The following is a 17548-nucleotide window of genomic DNA, read 5'->3' as shown; positions in this document are numbered from 1 at the left end:
AGGTCACGCCCATCCACAAGTCGCATGCAAGGAAGGATGCTTCAGCCAGGTGTAACAGGAAGTTTTGACTGGCTGGACCAAACATTCCCTTGCATGTCCACTCTAGGAAAACAAGGAATGTTGTCCTTGACTGCTCTCAGTGGATTACATCACACAGGCTGTGGGCTCAAGGTTCTCCTCTCATCCTATAGGCTTCACATGGTTCTCTCTCTGTATGGAATCTTGGGAGCTGTGGTTCTGATGTGTGTGTGACCTAATGGTCTTAACAGATAAGTCTTCACCGGTGCTTTTTTCCTAGAAAAATAGTTGCAGGAACTTTCACCTTTTTGGGACGGACAACCCTAGGAGTGCCAAAGTTGTTGAACTTTTTGTAGCACAGCTACAAGCACCGTTCCTATAGCAACGCTTAAGAGGTGCCGGAACTCAGTTCCAGTGAGTTCCAGCTGAAAAAAAAGCCCTAGTCTTCACCACCCTCACAAAATTACATTTCCCAAGACTGAACTGGTATAGAAAGGTTGTAACAGATGCCAGCCAGCTCCATCTCTCAAAGGGGATGGCAGCTGACCTCCCACTAATCGCATGTGGATAGGGAGATTGTGATGTAACTTCTACTATGATGCACTCATTGTTCTCTTGGTGATGGGTCAAGCTCAGTGGGCAGTTTCAGTGACGTAGTGAAGGGACAGGGAAGGTATTCCCTGTATTTTATATTTAAGTAAATTGTTCTGCTCTGATAAATTCTTTTCTAAATTGCTCTGTTAAAATTGCATATTATCCTGCTTTGCTGAATTGGGAAGAGGCCCACTTCCTCTTTCTGCCGGCTAGCAGACAGCGAGCAGCGGCTTTGCAAGCTGGGAGCTACTTCCTCTTTCTGCTGGCTAGCAGGGAAGCTCATTTCCTGTTTTTTTCTCTCAGCTAAGTAGAAACTGCAGTACTCTCTGCACATGCTCTCTGATGCAGTAATGCAAGAGAAGAACACACGAACAAGGGAAGGAGGGGCGTTTAGATAGCCATATGCCATATAAGGAAGTAAGCTAAAACTTGCCAGCTGATTGGAGGAGGTTTTGGGGAAGCTTGGGGGAGGGAAGGGTGTTTTCAAGGTATAAGAAAGTTTGCAAATGTGAAATTGGGCGTAGCCAGTCTTTGGAGAGGACTCCACTGGCTGCCTCTGCGCAGATCTCAATAAATCTCTTTTCTCTGACCAAGAAGTCTCTGGAATTGTTTTTCCCCTCTGGCCACGGGGTTGGCGGACCGCTGGACCTCCGGGTACTGCTTATCTAAGGCTTCATTTTGGGGGCTCGTCCGGGATGGGTCCCCACCCCACGAAAGGTGGACCGAGGGGCCAGACTCGACCGGGTGAGCAACCAGGACCAGCGCTCGCAATCTCCAGCGCGCACCCTGCCAGTTCGTAGGGGGAGATCGCCACGCTGTGCCTGAGCCGAGACACCCAGTCGGGAGAGAAAAGAGGACGGCCGAAGGAGGGGTCCGCAGCGGAACAGGTAAGCCCAAGGGAAAGGGCGTGGTAGGAAGCCTGATCAGCTTCCCCTGGCTGTGAGCAGTAGAGTGCCGCCAGTAAGGTTGGGGAAAGGGGAAACAGAGGGAAAATTATTTTGGTGTGTTTTGTGTGTTGCATGTTGGAATTATATTGGGGTGTGTTTTGTATGTTGCATGTCAGATACTCCAGTGGCTGAATTGTCAAGTGTGGGCCGGGGCTTAGCGTCCCCTTGGCCGAGCGATTGCAGGGCTGTGCATTTCTTAGCAACGAGAGTTCGCCAAGTCACAGTCTGTAGTGGTTGGTGTGTGAAAGGATCTTAAGCCCGGTTAGGAGCGGAGTATCTGAAAAAAAAAAAAAAAAAAAATGGGGTCTGGGGCAAGCTAACGTAGTCCTCTGAAATGTTTTTTAACCAACTGGAAAGCAGCTACGAAGCATGATGATTGGGTTCAAATTGAGAAGAGAGAGGATGAGGGCATTATGTGAGGTTGATTGGCCCACCCAAGGAACTAATTGGCCCTTGGAGGGCAGATTTAATTTGCAACTAATCAACCCACTATATCAAAATATCTTGAAGGTCCACCCAGACCAGATCCCTTATATTTCTACCTGGAAAATCAATGTAGAAAAGAATCCACCGTGGCTGAAAGCCTGCCGAGGCGACGCCCCACAAAATACAATATGTGCAGTCCGACCGGCAGGGAAGTCAGAAAAGCCTCCGGTGATATCAGAGCCGGAAGGAGAGGAAGGAGAAGAGGGGAAAGTCATTAAACCGCCGCCACCCTATGCTCCACCAGCTGCCCCTCTAGCGAATCCCCCAGGCCCAGGGCCCCAGGACTAGGGAGGAGCCGGCCCTCAGCCTGAACCCTCCAAGGTTGATGAATTAGAGAGCGAAGAGGAAGAGGATGATGAGGAGTTTATGAAGGGACTAATTGAGTTAGCAAAGAAAGGAAAAATGTGGACACAGTATCAGACAATTGAGATTGCAACAGTATGTACAACCCTATGTGAAAGAAGTGGATGTTAGTTCCCATTTGTTAGCAGCAACCAGGGTGTCCCTCCATAAGTCCCATAAGGCACAGAAAAAGGGTGGGACTGCAATGATGCCTCTATGCAGAGTGTATGACCCACCAGCCCCCCAGGACAGGGTGGGGAAGCACCACCATGCACTTATACAGTCCAACATGTGCCTTTTTCAAGTGCTGATGTGTGCAATTGGAGAAATTAGAACCCTACCTTTGAGGAGAACCCAGATGATATTGCCAACGCCCCATTATAAAGGCTGCCTTTGTAGCTCAAGCAGCGTCCAATATTCGCCAAAAGAAAAAATCCAGAAGCATGAGGGGTGCATCGGCCATGGGCTGGAATAGATGTTGGAAATAGCTCAAACCACTTACAATCAGAGAGATGAGGAGGCCCAGAGAAAAAAGGAGAAGTATCAAACAAGGAAGTTGATGACATTACAGGCAGCCGCCCCCACCCCTCAGAAAAGAGGAAGTGCCCGGGGAGGAGGGCGAAGCCGTCTGGGGAGGAATCAGTGCGCCATCTGCCGACAGGAAGGGCACTGGAAGAGAGAATGCCCTATTCTATTATTAGGAAGAGATTTGTTGGTAAAGTTGCAAGCCCAAATTACTTTTAAGCCATCGGGAGAAGCCACATTGTCCACTATGTCACTTGGGGAACTGGTTGTGGAGGCACCCCTGAGGGAGTACTGGCGCCTCATGATAATAAAAGAAGAGGAGGGACCCATCCCCGCCAGTATTCTGGAACAAGTGAACCCCCCAGGAATGGCAAAGAATATCCCACCAATAATTGTGAAGCCCAAGCCATTTGTCAATCCTGTTGCAGTAAATAAGTATCCCATCCCACGAAGGGCGACTGAAGGAGTGTAGGTGCATCTAGAGCGACTGCTCCAACATAGGATCTTGAGGCAATGCCAATCACAGTGGAACACCCTTTTGTTACCAGTGAAGAAAGGAAGCAGGCTATTATCCTGATACCAGAGCCAAAGAACTGCAGAGAACTCTGTGGCTTTCTGGGGTCTGCAGGATTTTGTAGGATATGGATATTTAATTACAGCATCATTGCCAAGCCTCTACATGAGTCAACCAGAGGAACTGAGAGAGACCCCTTTGTTTGAAGCACAGAACAACAGCAAGCCTTCGTGGATTTGAAGAGGGCACTACAGCAAGCCCCAGCGCTTGGCATCCCAAACCCTGAGAAACCCTTTACTCTATTCGTGGATGAGGACCAAGGGACAGCGAAAAGGGTTTTGTGCCAAAATTGGGAAGCTGGCAACAGCCAGTGGCATACCTAGAGCCCTGACCCTAGCAAAGGGACAGAAGATAAACATTTATACTCTAAGTATGCCTTTCTGACTTTACATGCCCATGGAGCCTTATGGAAGGAAAGAGGTTTGCTTACCTCCAGAGGAAACCAGGTGGCCCACCCACAAGCCTTATTGAACCTTCTGGATGCTGTATGGGAGCCCAAGGCAGTGGCAGTTATCCATTGTTATGGACACAAAACTGGACTAGGAGAAGTGGCCAGAGGAAACCGACTAGCAGACAGGGTGGCCAAGGAAGCAGCCCGAGAACCAGCTCCCGCGTCAGTTATTGGAGCACTGGTCCCTGGAAGGATCTTGAACACCGCTGATAAGCCAATATACACCAAAAAGGAAAGGGACACTGCAGATGCCCAGGGGCTGACCATGTCCAAAGAAGGATGGTACCTTACTCATGATGACAGAATATGGATTCCAGAGTCCCTTTCTCGGCAGATTACTCAGAGATACCATGAGTCCACCCACATGGGACCAGATGCCACAACCAGACAGCTGAAGCAGTGCTTCTACATAGCCCACCTTTATCAACTGGCAGCCCAGATTTCCAGGAAGTGCCCGCTATGTCAAAAGAATAATCCCAGAACCGGACCCTTGGCTCCCCCGGGGATTCAGCATAGTGGAACTGCACCCATGGAAGACCTTGTTGTGGATTTCACTGAATTGCCCCGCTGTGGACCATACCGCTACCTGTTCGTGGCGATCTGCACGTATACAGAATGGGTTGAAGCCTGGCCCACCAGAACTGAAAAGGCATTTGAAGTAACCAGGTGCCTGCTTAGGGAGATCATTCCCCGCTATGGGCTACCTAGGTCAATAGGATCTGACAATGGACCAGCTTTTGTCCACTCAGTTTTGCAATAACCCCCCCCCCATGCTAGTCAAAATGTGCAGTTTAATAATTATGTGCAGTAATTCTCCCGAGATTTTCTCTCTGTCTTAACAGGTGGACCCAGGCCCACTGCTGTTACCTCACCCCTTGGGTCCACCACACTTAAGTGAAGAAGGCTATTTTAGATTGGACAGTTACACCAAATCCTGATGATCCTCTGAAGCTAACCATCTCCAGAAGAGCGCCAGACGGTTGGACAAGTGGATGGGAGGGACGCCCGCGGGCAGCGTCCCCAACGTAGAGACTTTTTTTTTTCCCAGCAAATTCTGAGGCACCGCCAGGACTTTTGATATTGGGGCCAGAACTCTTTGATATGGTCACTCCGTGTGTCAGGCCTCTGCAAGGGTGGATATATATATTCCTGTGGGTATATGTTAATATATGTAGAGGGAGAAGCCCCTTTCGGATACAGTATGTTGGGAGGAAATCATGAGAGTATTAAGCATCCACAAGGACAGGTGGGAAAATTGGTTAAGATAATAGGCTCCTCCTCAGAGGGGTGGGACACAACCTCCCAAAAAGCAAGGCAGCTGATAGAGCACGAGTATCAGTGGGCCCTTCAGCAATAAAATAGATATGTCCTAGATAATATTTCAGTCACCATCAACCACATGGAAACAATGATAGCTGAAAACCCGCTGAAAGCCACAGGGAGTGATGCATGGGGTTGGTTGTATTCCTGGCTCCCTGATGGCAGTTGGCTCAGGAATGTTATAGTATTATTAGCAGGACCGCTATTAATCCTTTTGCTTCTTTGCCTCTGTATCCCCTGCTTATTGCAATGCTTGCAGCAAATGATGCAAAGACTCCTGTCACGGAAGCTAGGACCCACAGTCATCGCTGTGATGAGGGAGTATAGGCCCATACCCCAGAACGAACCTAAGTATTAGGTTGTTCAGAAGAAGAGGAGGGAGTGAAGGGAGAGGGGAACGGTTAATCATTAATATTATCTACACATAGTAAATTCCGGCACTCTGCTAGGATGGCTACACAAGCTCAAACTCAAAAATGCAGTTATTTGCAAAGCCTAAATCAGACAGGTCAGGAGGCCGTTTCCTGTCTAACCAGCTATCTGAAACTGCTGATGCTAGCTACAGGTCAGAAGGTCGTTTCCTGCCTAGCCAAAAACTGCTGTCAACTAAAAACCACTAGCAAGATGTTTCCTGCTTTGCTTCTGCTTTAAGTAATGCAAGATAAGAAGAGATACGAAGGGAATGCTTAGCTAGCAAAAGAAAGACACGTGTACAAGAAGGTGGGAGGGGGTGCTTACTGAGCAGAGAAAATGCTTAACCAGCAGAGGAAGTGCTTAGCTAGCAGCCTTAGCCAGCAAATATTGATATGCCCTAAAAGGGAATGAGTTGAAAACTTGCCAAGCTGATTGGGGAAGTTTTGGGGGGAGGTATGGGAGGAGGGTGAATGCTTTCAGGTATAAAAATGCTTGCTGAACATGGTAACAACACAGTCAGATTTCAGAAACTATATTCTGCTGACTGTCTCTGTGCACAGATTTGCAATAAAACTCTTTTCTCCAAAGAAGAAACTTTCCTGGAATTTTTTATTCTCTTCTCGGTCCTGGGGACGCGGGTAAGCAATTCTCTGGCAAAGTAAAGGGCCTAAGCCTACAGTAGAGGAAGGATCTCATGGGAGCAGATGCATGCTGCTTCAATGGAGGGAAAGTTTGGGGAAACAAAATGGGAGGAAACAATTTCTTCTCACCCCCTCCCTTGCGACACCGTGCGGGCTCCTGGGACAGGTGAGCCCCCCACCTTTGTTTCAGGCATGCCATCGCCCTGCCCCCATCTCGGCAGGCCTATGGGCAGCCGGCTTGGGGTGGGGCGAGGGCCAGCATAAGGGGCGAGGGCCAGCCTAGGCTCACTTGGGGCGGCAAGGATGGGGTGGCCTTTTTCTTCCAGCCCCCGGCTTCAGGCCTTCTTAGGCCTACTGCGCCTGCAGCCCCCCTGCAGCATCAGGTGGGAATTGGGGCCATACAGCCTACTTCTGGGCCTACTCAAGCCTTCCGCGACTGGGGCCACTTGTGGGGCTGGTTTTCTGGGATCAGGAGGGTCTGCTGGGGTCTCTTCCCAGCACCAGTACAGTCCTTTCCCTCCAGCCCTTGGCCTACTGTGTGTACTGTTGCCATTTGGCCTTGGGGGTGCATTTCTTCCTGCTGATTTTGCACGTACTTAGCAGGTCGCTGGTCGCTGTCTCTTAATTATTAGGATATATTAAAAAATAAAAAAAATGTCCAGTAGACCCTTAAAAGGTAAAGGGACCATTAGGTCCAGTTGTGACCGACTCTGGGGTTGCGGCACTCATCTCGCTTTAGTGGCCGAGGGAGCCGGCGTACAGCTTTTCCGGGTCATGTGGCCAGCATGACTAAGCCACTTCTGGCAAACCAGAGCAGCGCATGGAAACGCTGTTTACCTTCTCGCTGGAGTGGTACCTATTTATCTACTTGCACTTTGAAGTGCTTTCAAACTGCTAGGTTGGCAGGAGCAGGGATCGAGTAACAGGAGCTCACCCTGTCGCGGGGATTCGAACCGCCGACCTTCTGATTGGCAAGTCCTAGGCTCTGTGGTTTAACCCACAGCGCCACCCGCGTCCTTAGAGACCAAAAAGCACCTTAGCAAACTAAGTTTGTTCTTGGTATAAGCTTTCGTGTGCATGCACACTTCTTCAGATACACTGAAACAGAAGTCATCAGACCCTTATATATAGTGGGAGGGTGGGGTGGAGTTTTTCTCAGGATGGTGGTAGGAGTTGGGTGATTGACTTAATGGGTATGGTAAACCTGTTGACGACTGTTAATGACTGTAATTAGTCCTACAGGAAAAAGCAAGGGATAATATGCAGATGATTAGCATATGTAATGAGACAAGAATCCAATATCTCTATTAAGACCAGGTCTCTCTATAGTTTTCAGTTTAGTGTTAAGTTGTAATTCAGCAACTTCTCTTTCAAGTCTGTTTCTGAAATTCTTTTGTAATAAGACAGCTGCTTTGAGATCCTGTATTGAATGTCCATGGAGACTGAAGTGTTCTCCTACTGGTTTCTCTGTCTTATGATTCCTGATGTCAGATTTATGTCCATTTATCCTTTGACATAGGGACGCAGGTGGTGCTGTGGGTTAAACCACAGAGCCTAGGACTTGCCGATCAGAAGGTCAGTGGTTTGAATCCCCGCGACGGGGTGCACTTCCGTTGCTCGGTCCCTGCTCCTGCCAACCTAGCAGTTTGAAAGCACGTCAAAGTGCAAGTAGATAAATAGGTACCGCTCTGGCGGGAAGGTAACCGGCGTTTCCGTGCACTGCTATTGTTAGCCTGAAGTAGCTTAGTCATGCTGGCCACATGACCCGGAAGCTGCACGCCGGCTCCCATGGCCAATAAAGCGAGATGAGCACCGCAACCCCAGAGTTGGTCACGACTGGACCTAATGGTCAGGGGTCTCTTTACCTTGTATCCTTTGGCATAGGGTTGGCCTGTTTTCCCAATATAGAGAGCTGAAGGGCACTGATGGCATTTGATGGCATACACAATGTTAGGAGATGAGTAATTAAATAGGCCTGAGATGGTATGTTTGATGTTGTTGGGTCCAGTGATGATGTTGTCTGGGTGTATGTGGCAGCAAAGTTGGCATCTGGGTTTATTGCAGGCTCTGGTACCAGTGTCCATGTTACGTCTGCTTGCTGTTATTAGGATATATTAAGCACTCCTTTCATTCTTGACCAATTGCATTGCATGCTTCTTGGTGGCCTACGGTTCTGGCCACCAGCACACGGCTTGGGTGGCGCAGTTTTGGCTTCAAGCGTCGAGTTTGTGGGAATCTAACGTATTATTTTGCTTGCTTTTCTTTTCTTTCTTTTTTTTTGCAGTGCCTACTTTTATTTTATTTTTTTTGAAAAGTTTTTATTATTAAAATAATTCAGCATTAATACACACATATTACGAATATACAGGCACACAAACATACATTTCATACAATCCTTAAAAATGTTCAAACATACCTACACTCAATCCCACAGATATTTTCTTTTCCCATCACCATCCCTCACCCCTCACCCCACCTTTGTGTTAGACTTCCAATCTACTCAATTGCAATTTCTTTCCACTTCTATTACTTTCTTTCATGCACCTTTAACCCAGTTTTCTGCTTCTTTTTCTATTACACATTGTTATCCATCTTATTTAGTATTTCACTATTTAAAACGGAGCTTGTTTATTCTGATAGGAGTTCTGATTTTTCAATACGGTTTTGCAAGTATCCTTTAAACACCTTCCAGTCCCTGTCTATCTTCTCTTTTGAGATCCTTCCAATTTCTCCCATTGTTTTGGATATATTGTAATACTCCAATAATTTGGCAAGCCACTCTGTTTTTGTTGGTATACCACTTTTCCAATTTTTCGCAATCAATAGCCTTGCAGCTACTTTTGCATATAAATATAATTTTGCTTGCTTTTCAGTATCTCCTTTAGTGGCATGTGCATAGCAGGTTGCTGGTTTTGTCTGTTAGACTTTAGTGTAGTTACCCAACTTTAGAATTCAGCTTGCTTCCACAGTGTTACATCGTCGAGTAGCTGGCAATTGCTTGTCCTCACATGCTGCTTACACTATCATGTCTCCTGCTATGGCAACTGAGCATGGTGATACCTCCCTCCCCCACACGTGTAGGTGTACCCCTAGCAGTGCTGTGCTGGCAGCAAATAAGATCAAGAAAAGGGTCCCGTCTACTGGCAGGAAGCCCCACCCCCATCCTGCGTGCCACAGCCAAGGGTTTACAAAGGGGAAAGCAATACTTAAAAATAAATAAATCATACTCGGTATCTGTGTTGGATTTAAAATTGTTTTTCTATATACAATTGTTTTAACTGTTTTTCTGTATGTTTTTGTTATGCTGTGAAATTGCTTTGAGAACTTTCGTAGGAATTGATTCAGAGATGCTGATGCTGATAATTCCCCAGGGAAGATAATACCATGGCCTACAAACATTTACGTATATATACAGGGTAGAAAACTAAGCAAAACTGGCAGCAATACAGACCTTTGAGGATTAATCTTGGAAATTTGGTAATTTCTATGCAGATTGGAAAAGGAACTGTAATTTATTCTTGAAGGAGCGTTGGAAAGCAAAAAGTCATCCTTAAAAAATAAAAAAAAACACAGGAAAGAAACTATGTTTAAAGAATCTGATGTGATGTAAGAAACTGAACGTGTTGCCCTGTCTTGAGAATAAAAGTCCTCAGGTAAGTGTTACCGCCATGCTGGTAAGTCCAAAGGGGCTATTGCAAATACGTATCCTTTTGTTTGCTGGCTGACCTGTTCAACCACTAGAGAAACTGACAATGTGAAAATGTTTATTTGCTCATCCAGTGGATTTTTTGCAGATTGGAAATGGACCTTCCAATTGAAAAAGATCTATAATTTGTCTATTCTTGAAAAAAGAGTTGAAAAGCTTAAGGAAAAGCATAGTTTTCAGTAGGATCAAGCAGGAAAGCAACTAATAAGATCTAATATGTGACAGAAGAAATGAAAGGTGCTGCACTGCTTTAAGAAGAGAAGCAGAAACATCACAGATGGGCATTGCCAGCATGCAGGTAGGTCTAAAGGAGGTAACTTGTACTGGTCATTTTTCCTTACTGGCTGACCAATCACTGGAGAAATCTATGACATGTACATACTTGTTTGACCATTTAGTAACTTCTCTGCAGATTGGAAAGGGGATTTTCTGTATTAAACAGAACTGTAATCTGCCCATTCTTTAAAGACACCACCACAAAGATATCTGGAGGATCAAGAAACAATTTTGTAACCAGATGTCTAGCATAATGTAAGAAATGTAAGTTCAATCGAAGAAAAGTTTGGGGAAAGAAAGTGGAAGGAAACCAAAGAAAAAGAGTAAAAATCCGTAACATACGATAGCTTAAAACTTCTCCTTGCCTGTTTAAGACTCCTGATTTCTTGTTTATTTGTCTGATATTTGGGACACTCAGAGAGAAGACTGGTCAAGCTTTGAACAGAGCTACTACTGTTTGTATGCCCCACCAATGAAAGGATGGAGGTGGAATGATTTTAATAATATATGGGATAATAAATTAAGTTGGGCTTCTTTTTAAATCCACCAAACAAGAGCAGAACTTCCATCTGAGAGGTAAGAAACATCTTTCAGTTCCAGCACAAGAAATGGCATATTCTGAAGGGACTGAGATGAAGCTCTCCAGAGTACGAGGTGAGCAATTTAGTCTCCAAACGTCACACCCTCTCAGTTAATTTATTTGCTTGGCTTCCTAAATATTACTTTGTCAAGGCTTTCTTACAAATGGGAAAATAATACTTAAAAATAAATAAATCCAAGTCGGTATCTGTAATGATTTGAAACTGTTTTTTATATACAATTGTTTTAGCTATTTTTCTATATGTTTTTGGTATGCTATGAAATTGCTTTGAGAACTTTCATAGGAATTGTTTCAGAGATGCTCTTGCTGATAATTCCCCAGGGAAGATAATACCATGGCCTACAAACATATACATATACATGGTAGAATACTACAACAAAACTGGCAGCAATACAGACCTGTGAGGATTTGTCTTGGAAAGCTACAGAAGCTAGTTTATAGCAAGTTTAAGAAATAACAGATCCATAACAAATGAACAAAATTATATGATAGGAGGGAAGGAATATAATAACATGCACCAAGAACAGAGAAGTGAAGATCATTGGCATGGTAAGTCTTTAAGAGGTACTTTCTAAATGGAAAAGAAAGCAACTTCTTGGCTTATTTTTCTTTCTCTGTCTATTCAGCATAATCACTGGAGACAGCTACAAACAATGTTTTACTTGATCAGTTGATAATTTTTATGCAGATTTGAAAGGGATCTTCCCAATGAAAAGTGATTGTAATCTATCCTTGAAAGAGCGATGGAAAGCAAAAAGAAATCCTTTAAAAAAAAACACAGGAAAGAAACTAAGATTAAATAATCTGATGTGATGTAAGAAACTGAACATGTTGCTCTGTATTGAGAAGCATAAAAGTTCTCAGGTAAGTGTTATTGCCACACAGGTAAGTCCAAAGGAGCTATTGCAAATACGTATCCTTTGGTTTGTTGGCTGATCTGTTCAATCACCGGAGAAACTGACAATATAAAAATGTTTATTGGATCACCCAGTGGCTTTTTTGCAGATTTGAAATGGACCTTCCAATCGAAAAAGATCTATAATCCATCTATTCTCAAAAAAAGAGTTGAAAAGCTTAAGGAAAAGCATAATTTTCAGTAGGATCAAGGAAGAAAGAAACTAATAAGAACTAATATGTGACAGAAGAAATGAAAGGTGCTGCACTGCTTTAAGAAGAGAAGCAGAAAACATCACAGATGGGCATTGCCAGCATGCCGGTAGGTCTAAAGGAGGTAACTTGTATTGGTCATTTTTCCTTACTGGCTGACCAATCACTGGAGAAATCTATGACATGTACATACTTATTTGACCATTTAGTAACTTCTCTGCAGAGTGGAAAGGGGATTTTCTGCATTAAACAGAACTGTAATCTTCCCATTCTTCAAAGAGAGAGCTCAAACAACTATAAAGATATATGCAGGATCAAGAAACAATTTCGTAACCAGGGGTCTAGCATAATGTAAGAAATATAAGTTGCACTCTTGCAGGAAGAGTGATGTATGAAGCATCAAAGAAGAGCATCTCTGGTAGGTCTTGAAGATGTCTCCCTGTCCCCCAAAACACAGGTACTTTGCTTCCTTTTCTTTGTATCTATAGTTTCTTCTCAAACCAATAACTGAAAATATCAATGTTTAAAGTTACTTGTTCATTACAATGTCTTCTTGCAGGTTGAAAAGGAATTTCCCAATTTTAAAGGAGCTGTAATATGCCCATTCTTTAAAGATACAATCCCATCCAGTGGCTACTCTTCACCTTATCAGCGGAGCCTGGTGGGGATGCCCAAGGATGAAACAGACCACCCAGCAAGCCAATCCCCCACAACAGCCCAATCTCTACCTTGGCATCAGCCATGCTAAAATCATCACTCTCTCTGTTCTTCTGGTGTATGTTCTAAACAGCTGAGACCCATCATCAGCCTTCTCTTAGTCCCCAGTATTTGTCCTCCATCTGAGCCTTGTTTTCTTTTCTCCATTAACCACACTAATCACCTCCCAGCTTTGCTCTCTTTCTAGAGAGCTTATCCATACTTCCTCTTGCCCCACTGTTTCCCCCCTTTGTGACACTTCTGGTTCCTCCATTGTCCAGGTCCCACCTGCCTTTAACTAACTGATCTCTGCACTGTCCTCCTTCCTGCCAGCTCCAGTCAACACCAGCTGCCACTGCATCTAATGAATACTTGAGAGGGAAAGATTATATTTTAAAATATTGAAGACAATCCATGAAATCAATCCAACTGTCTTATGAAGCCAAGAGGCAGGTTTGTCGGCAGGAATTTTAACAGCCCAGGTGTTTTCATCTAGATGGAAAGGAATCAGGAACAGCTGAGAGGTAAGAAATTAATACTCCAATGAATCAAAGTAGTCCTTGCTGCAGTCACTAAATTTGTGCTTTCTAATAATTACAGCACAGAATGCATACGAAAATGAAGAAAAGCTGTAAAACTCTGGTCAACCCCCCTCAAAAAAGCTCAACAACTCTGATGCATCTCCATCCCCCCGTTTTCTTAAATTTGAGTCCCCCAAAATAGAGGACATCTTATACAAGGGGGCGTCTTATAGACGGAAAAGTACGGTACCTTCTGTTAGAAGAATTTTAGAAGAATTTTTTTTAGAAGAATCATAAGGAAACCCTTAGCCATCTGATATGTATGTAAATGTCAATACTAGTAATTGCATTTAGGTCTGTGGCTATTTTGTCTTATGTTACAATGGTACACCCCTCTTTAATTCGGGGTCTTTTGTTCTTCTTTCCTGACACAGGGCATATGGAAGGCATTGAGATGTCGCGTCTGGTGGATGTAAGGAAGACTTTGGGCATCATACTGCAGGACCGAGTCTTAGACAAAGATGTGCTTTTCCAAGTCCACGTTCCCAGCATGTCCACACTCCTGTCTCATTGATGTCTACTCTGGCTTGATCATGTACACAGAATAGAAGATGGCAGAACCCCTAAGGACGTGCTCCACGCGGAGCTGTATTCAGGCACCAGGCCTGTTGGCAGACCAACTATGCGTCATAAAGATGTCTGCAAATGTAACATGAAGACTGGCAACATTAACCCTACCATGTGGGAATCCTTTGCAGGTAACCACAGTGCCTGGAGACAGACAGACAGGTCACGAGAAGGAATGCTAACTGGGAAGAGCGCGGGGAGAAGAAATGCTAAGGTGCACCTGAAGACACTTTCATCTGCCCCAACTGAAATAAAGCATACATCAACAGGCACTGTAGCTCTCCAATGGTTTGGCTAGCAGGACCAGTGGTCATGGATGATGGGGCTTGTAGTTCCAAAAACAGCTGAAGACCCAAGTTTGGGAAACCCCATTTTAGATGTTTAAGGCTGCAATATGGAAAAAAACATTGTAAAACCCTTTGTGGAGCATAAAGCAGTGGCTCCCCTTTCTTTTCCTCAGTATCAGACAGAATAACATCATGACTGCACACAATTCTTTCATTTTGCAGGGGAGGTCAAGGGAAAAAAAAAGACCAATCATGAAATCGCAAACATTACCTTGCCTCCTGCTTCTGTTCCGGCTGCTGCAAGGATTTTCCATAACCTTCCCTTTTGACCGAGCTTGAATGGACGCAATTCAAATCATATTTGGGCTGGGCCAGGAGTAGAGAAGAGAGGAATTTGGCATGGTGAAGGACTGCTAATTACATCTGGCAGGAGTTTATATATGTGACTTTGTTTTTTAACTGCGGGCTGAGGAAAATAATCCCCAGAATTTTAATGGCGGAGATAAATGGCGGAGCAGGCATCTTGTCGGGGAGTTATTTATAGCCCAGCAAGTCCTTGAACAATGGAAGGAATGTTTTCAAAGGAGTGGAATGTGAATGGACAAAGGACGATGACAATAAATTATCTCTACACTCCAGGTCTGGGAACAGAGTGCTGGAAGGACTACATGCAAGAAATGGATATTTATATATTTGTGAAACAACAAAGGTGCTGATTGCAAGAGAACAAGAAAGATCAGCTTAGCAAATGGATTAAAATTAATAGAAGGATGAGAAGGTGATTAAAGAAGAAGAATTGAAGTGGCATCATCAGGAAGCAACGGACATATGTTTGTAACAGGAGCGGGAAACCTAATTATTATTTTTTAAATTGTATTAAATCTTAATAAAAATTAGGATCGATTTATTATAATTTGAAAAACGAATATCTATTATATGGCTGCAATATGAAGCATACTTGCTGGAAGTAAATTCTACTGAATCCTGTTGGAAGAAAACAGGACTGACTTTGGAGTAAGCACTGGGCCTCATGGCTGCAATGATATTCACATTGAGATTATATCTCATAGGGCTTCCGGTTTTGGTTGCCTTAATGGCACAGCTCCCAAGACAACGGGAGATTGTTGGTGAAGGAACAAAGAAAGATGATTGAGGGTCGGGGGGGGGAGAGCTTCACTCACAGATCGTCTCAGTACCTGGCTTTTGCTCTGACATGAAATCCGAGAGGCAGGGAGGCGCTGAGTGCAAAAGCACTTTGCCCGTCAGTAACCCTCCTATGCTGCCATTAAGAAGCAATGGTTCTTCTGTTCATTAAGAGTTTAATTAGGATTAATGTACAGACGCATGCTGGTAATGATGGGACAAGATCAAAAACTGCCAAATTGAAACAGTTACAAAGGTGTAAAGATTTGAACTGGAAAGAAGACTTCCTTTGATGCTAAAGATGGTACGTGGGGCAGGGGGATACTTCAGTTTCCTGTTTATATATATCTTGTTTGTTACAAAAATGACTCGACACCCCCCCTTGAATGCTAAAAAGTTTTAATAAATGGCAAGAGAAAATAAAAGAGAATGAGGATATAGTTATGAATTGCAATGCAGAATAGAAATGTGTGTGAAAATTGAAATGGATTTTAACAATTGAACAGAGTTAATTTTCACTGTATCGCTGCTTTAGCGGAGAAGACTTTGAAGACGTGCCAAGGCTTTGGCAGGATGCCAGATCATTATTTTGAGAGTTGGATGGAGATGGAGAAGCTGGAGACTCTTCAAGGCTTTGGCAGGGTGCCAGATTACCCATTTCCTAGACTTGAAAAAGCGTGAACAATGACTCAGTTGTAATTAGAGCCTCACTCTCCAGAAACAGATATAGTGGAAACAGTGATCCTGTGCAGGGCATGATGGAAACCAGGAAGAATGAAGATACAATGTTTTATAAGGACAAAAAGAAACAATATGGACAAAATAAATAAACACAAATATAAAATATCACACACAGGAACAATAAAGGACATAGAACTTCGCTTGCAGGAATACAAATTATTAAATGTGTTAATACGAATGGAAGTTAAAAACATTGTAGCTGTTGTATAAGGGATTATGATGGAGATTGAAATGTAATTGGATTAAATAAAACTGGAAGCAGAATTAAATGAAATTATCTTACCTTGAAATCTAGCACGCAGGGGGCCATCTAAAATTAATTTTTAATTGATTGATACTGGAATTGGAATGGTAATTTGGTATTGATACAATGTGGCATATATTGGATTTTTGTAATTGGAAATTAATAAAAATTATTTTCAAAAAAGAAAGAAAGAAAAGAGATTACATTTCATAGAAAAGATTGAAATCCCACTGAAATTGGTGGGTCGTTGTTCCATATCCATGTGCAGAGTGAATTATGAAGCCTTTCATTTTTCTTTTTATCCAAAACCTAAACTACTTTTTATGGTTTTGGAACTTTATCTCATAGGGCTTCCGGTTTATTATTATTAGGTGAGTTATGGAACCCCAGGTGATGAGTGGATCTTACTCAAGGACAACATACAAAGGCTGGCATACGCTCAGCGCCCTCAGAATTGCTTGAGCCTGACTTCGGACTCAGCTACATCAGAAAAAAGGGTTTTAAATGTGTTATAACACCAGATGGCGCTGTAGAGTTCCATCTTCCGGCACGTGATTTTCTGTTATGAGGTTTAGAACACGTTTCCCTGAAATGTTCTTTTGATGTGTCTAGATCCAGCCACTGTTGTTCTGGATGTTTACTGATGACAGGAGGCAAACAGGCTGCCTGCCTTCTCTCTTGAACAGAAACACATCTCTTGGGATGGGAAGATGTACTGCAACAGTTGTGTTGCAGATCACATTGGTGTTATCAGAATGCAAACTTTACAAATGAAGAACAATCAGTAACATAAATTATAGTAAACCATATCATATTGGAACATAATCACACCAAATTCGTATGTCCATTGTCTGCATTGGAAACCATTCTGAAAGTCTCATAAAATATATTGTGAAAGGGACCTCTACATTTACAGGTTATAATTGTTAACTCATTTTTAACAGACTTTCTCCTTACCTAGATTATTACAGAGATGCCAAACTTTGTTAAGCCAGTCAGTTTTCTTTTCTTTTCTTTTCTTTTCTTTTCTTTTCTTTTCTTTTCTTTTCTTTTCTTTTCTTTTCTTTTCTTTTCTTTTCTTAGCATTTCTACCTTCCAGTGCCTTGGGTAATGTTGCTCTATCCAAAATATAGAGGAGTGACTCTGAACAAAATATTTTGCCAAGAGTGTTTACTACTATTTTTCACCACATACAATGGAAACCTCCTCTATCAGAGTGCCAAAATTGTCACTTACCACCTCCTCTTTTATAGATTTTGCTGATTTTCCAGGATGTCAAATGCCACT

The 17548-nt window shown here is 43.5% G+C and overlaps 1 long non-coding RNA gene across 1 annotated transcript; it reads left to right on the top strand.

Moving 5' to 3' along the window:
* Positions 1-588: 588 nt before the first annotated feature.
* LOC128405089 (uncharacterized) lies at positions 589-14118 on the top strand. Its single transcript, XR_008328226.1, has 4 exons — positions 589-671; positions 6344-6478; positions 11584-13222; positions 13654-14118. It is a non-coding gene; the product is annotated as an uncharacterized LOC128405089 (long non-coding RNA).
* The last annotated feature ends 3430 nt before the right edge of the window (positions 14119-17548 follow it).

This window comes from Podarcis raffonei, chromosome 17, assembly GCF_027172205.1.
Source record: "Podarcis raffonei isolate rPodRaf1 chromosome 17, rPodRaf1.pri, whole genome shotgun sequence".
Lineage (NCBI taxonomy): Eukaryota > Metazoa > Chordata > Lepidosauria > Squamata > Lacertidae > Podarcis > Podarcis raffonei.
The sequence above is the reverse complement of the archived record's forward strand: the minus strand, read 5'-3'. Positions and strand labels throughout refer to the sequence as shown.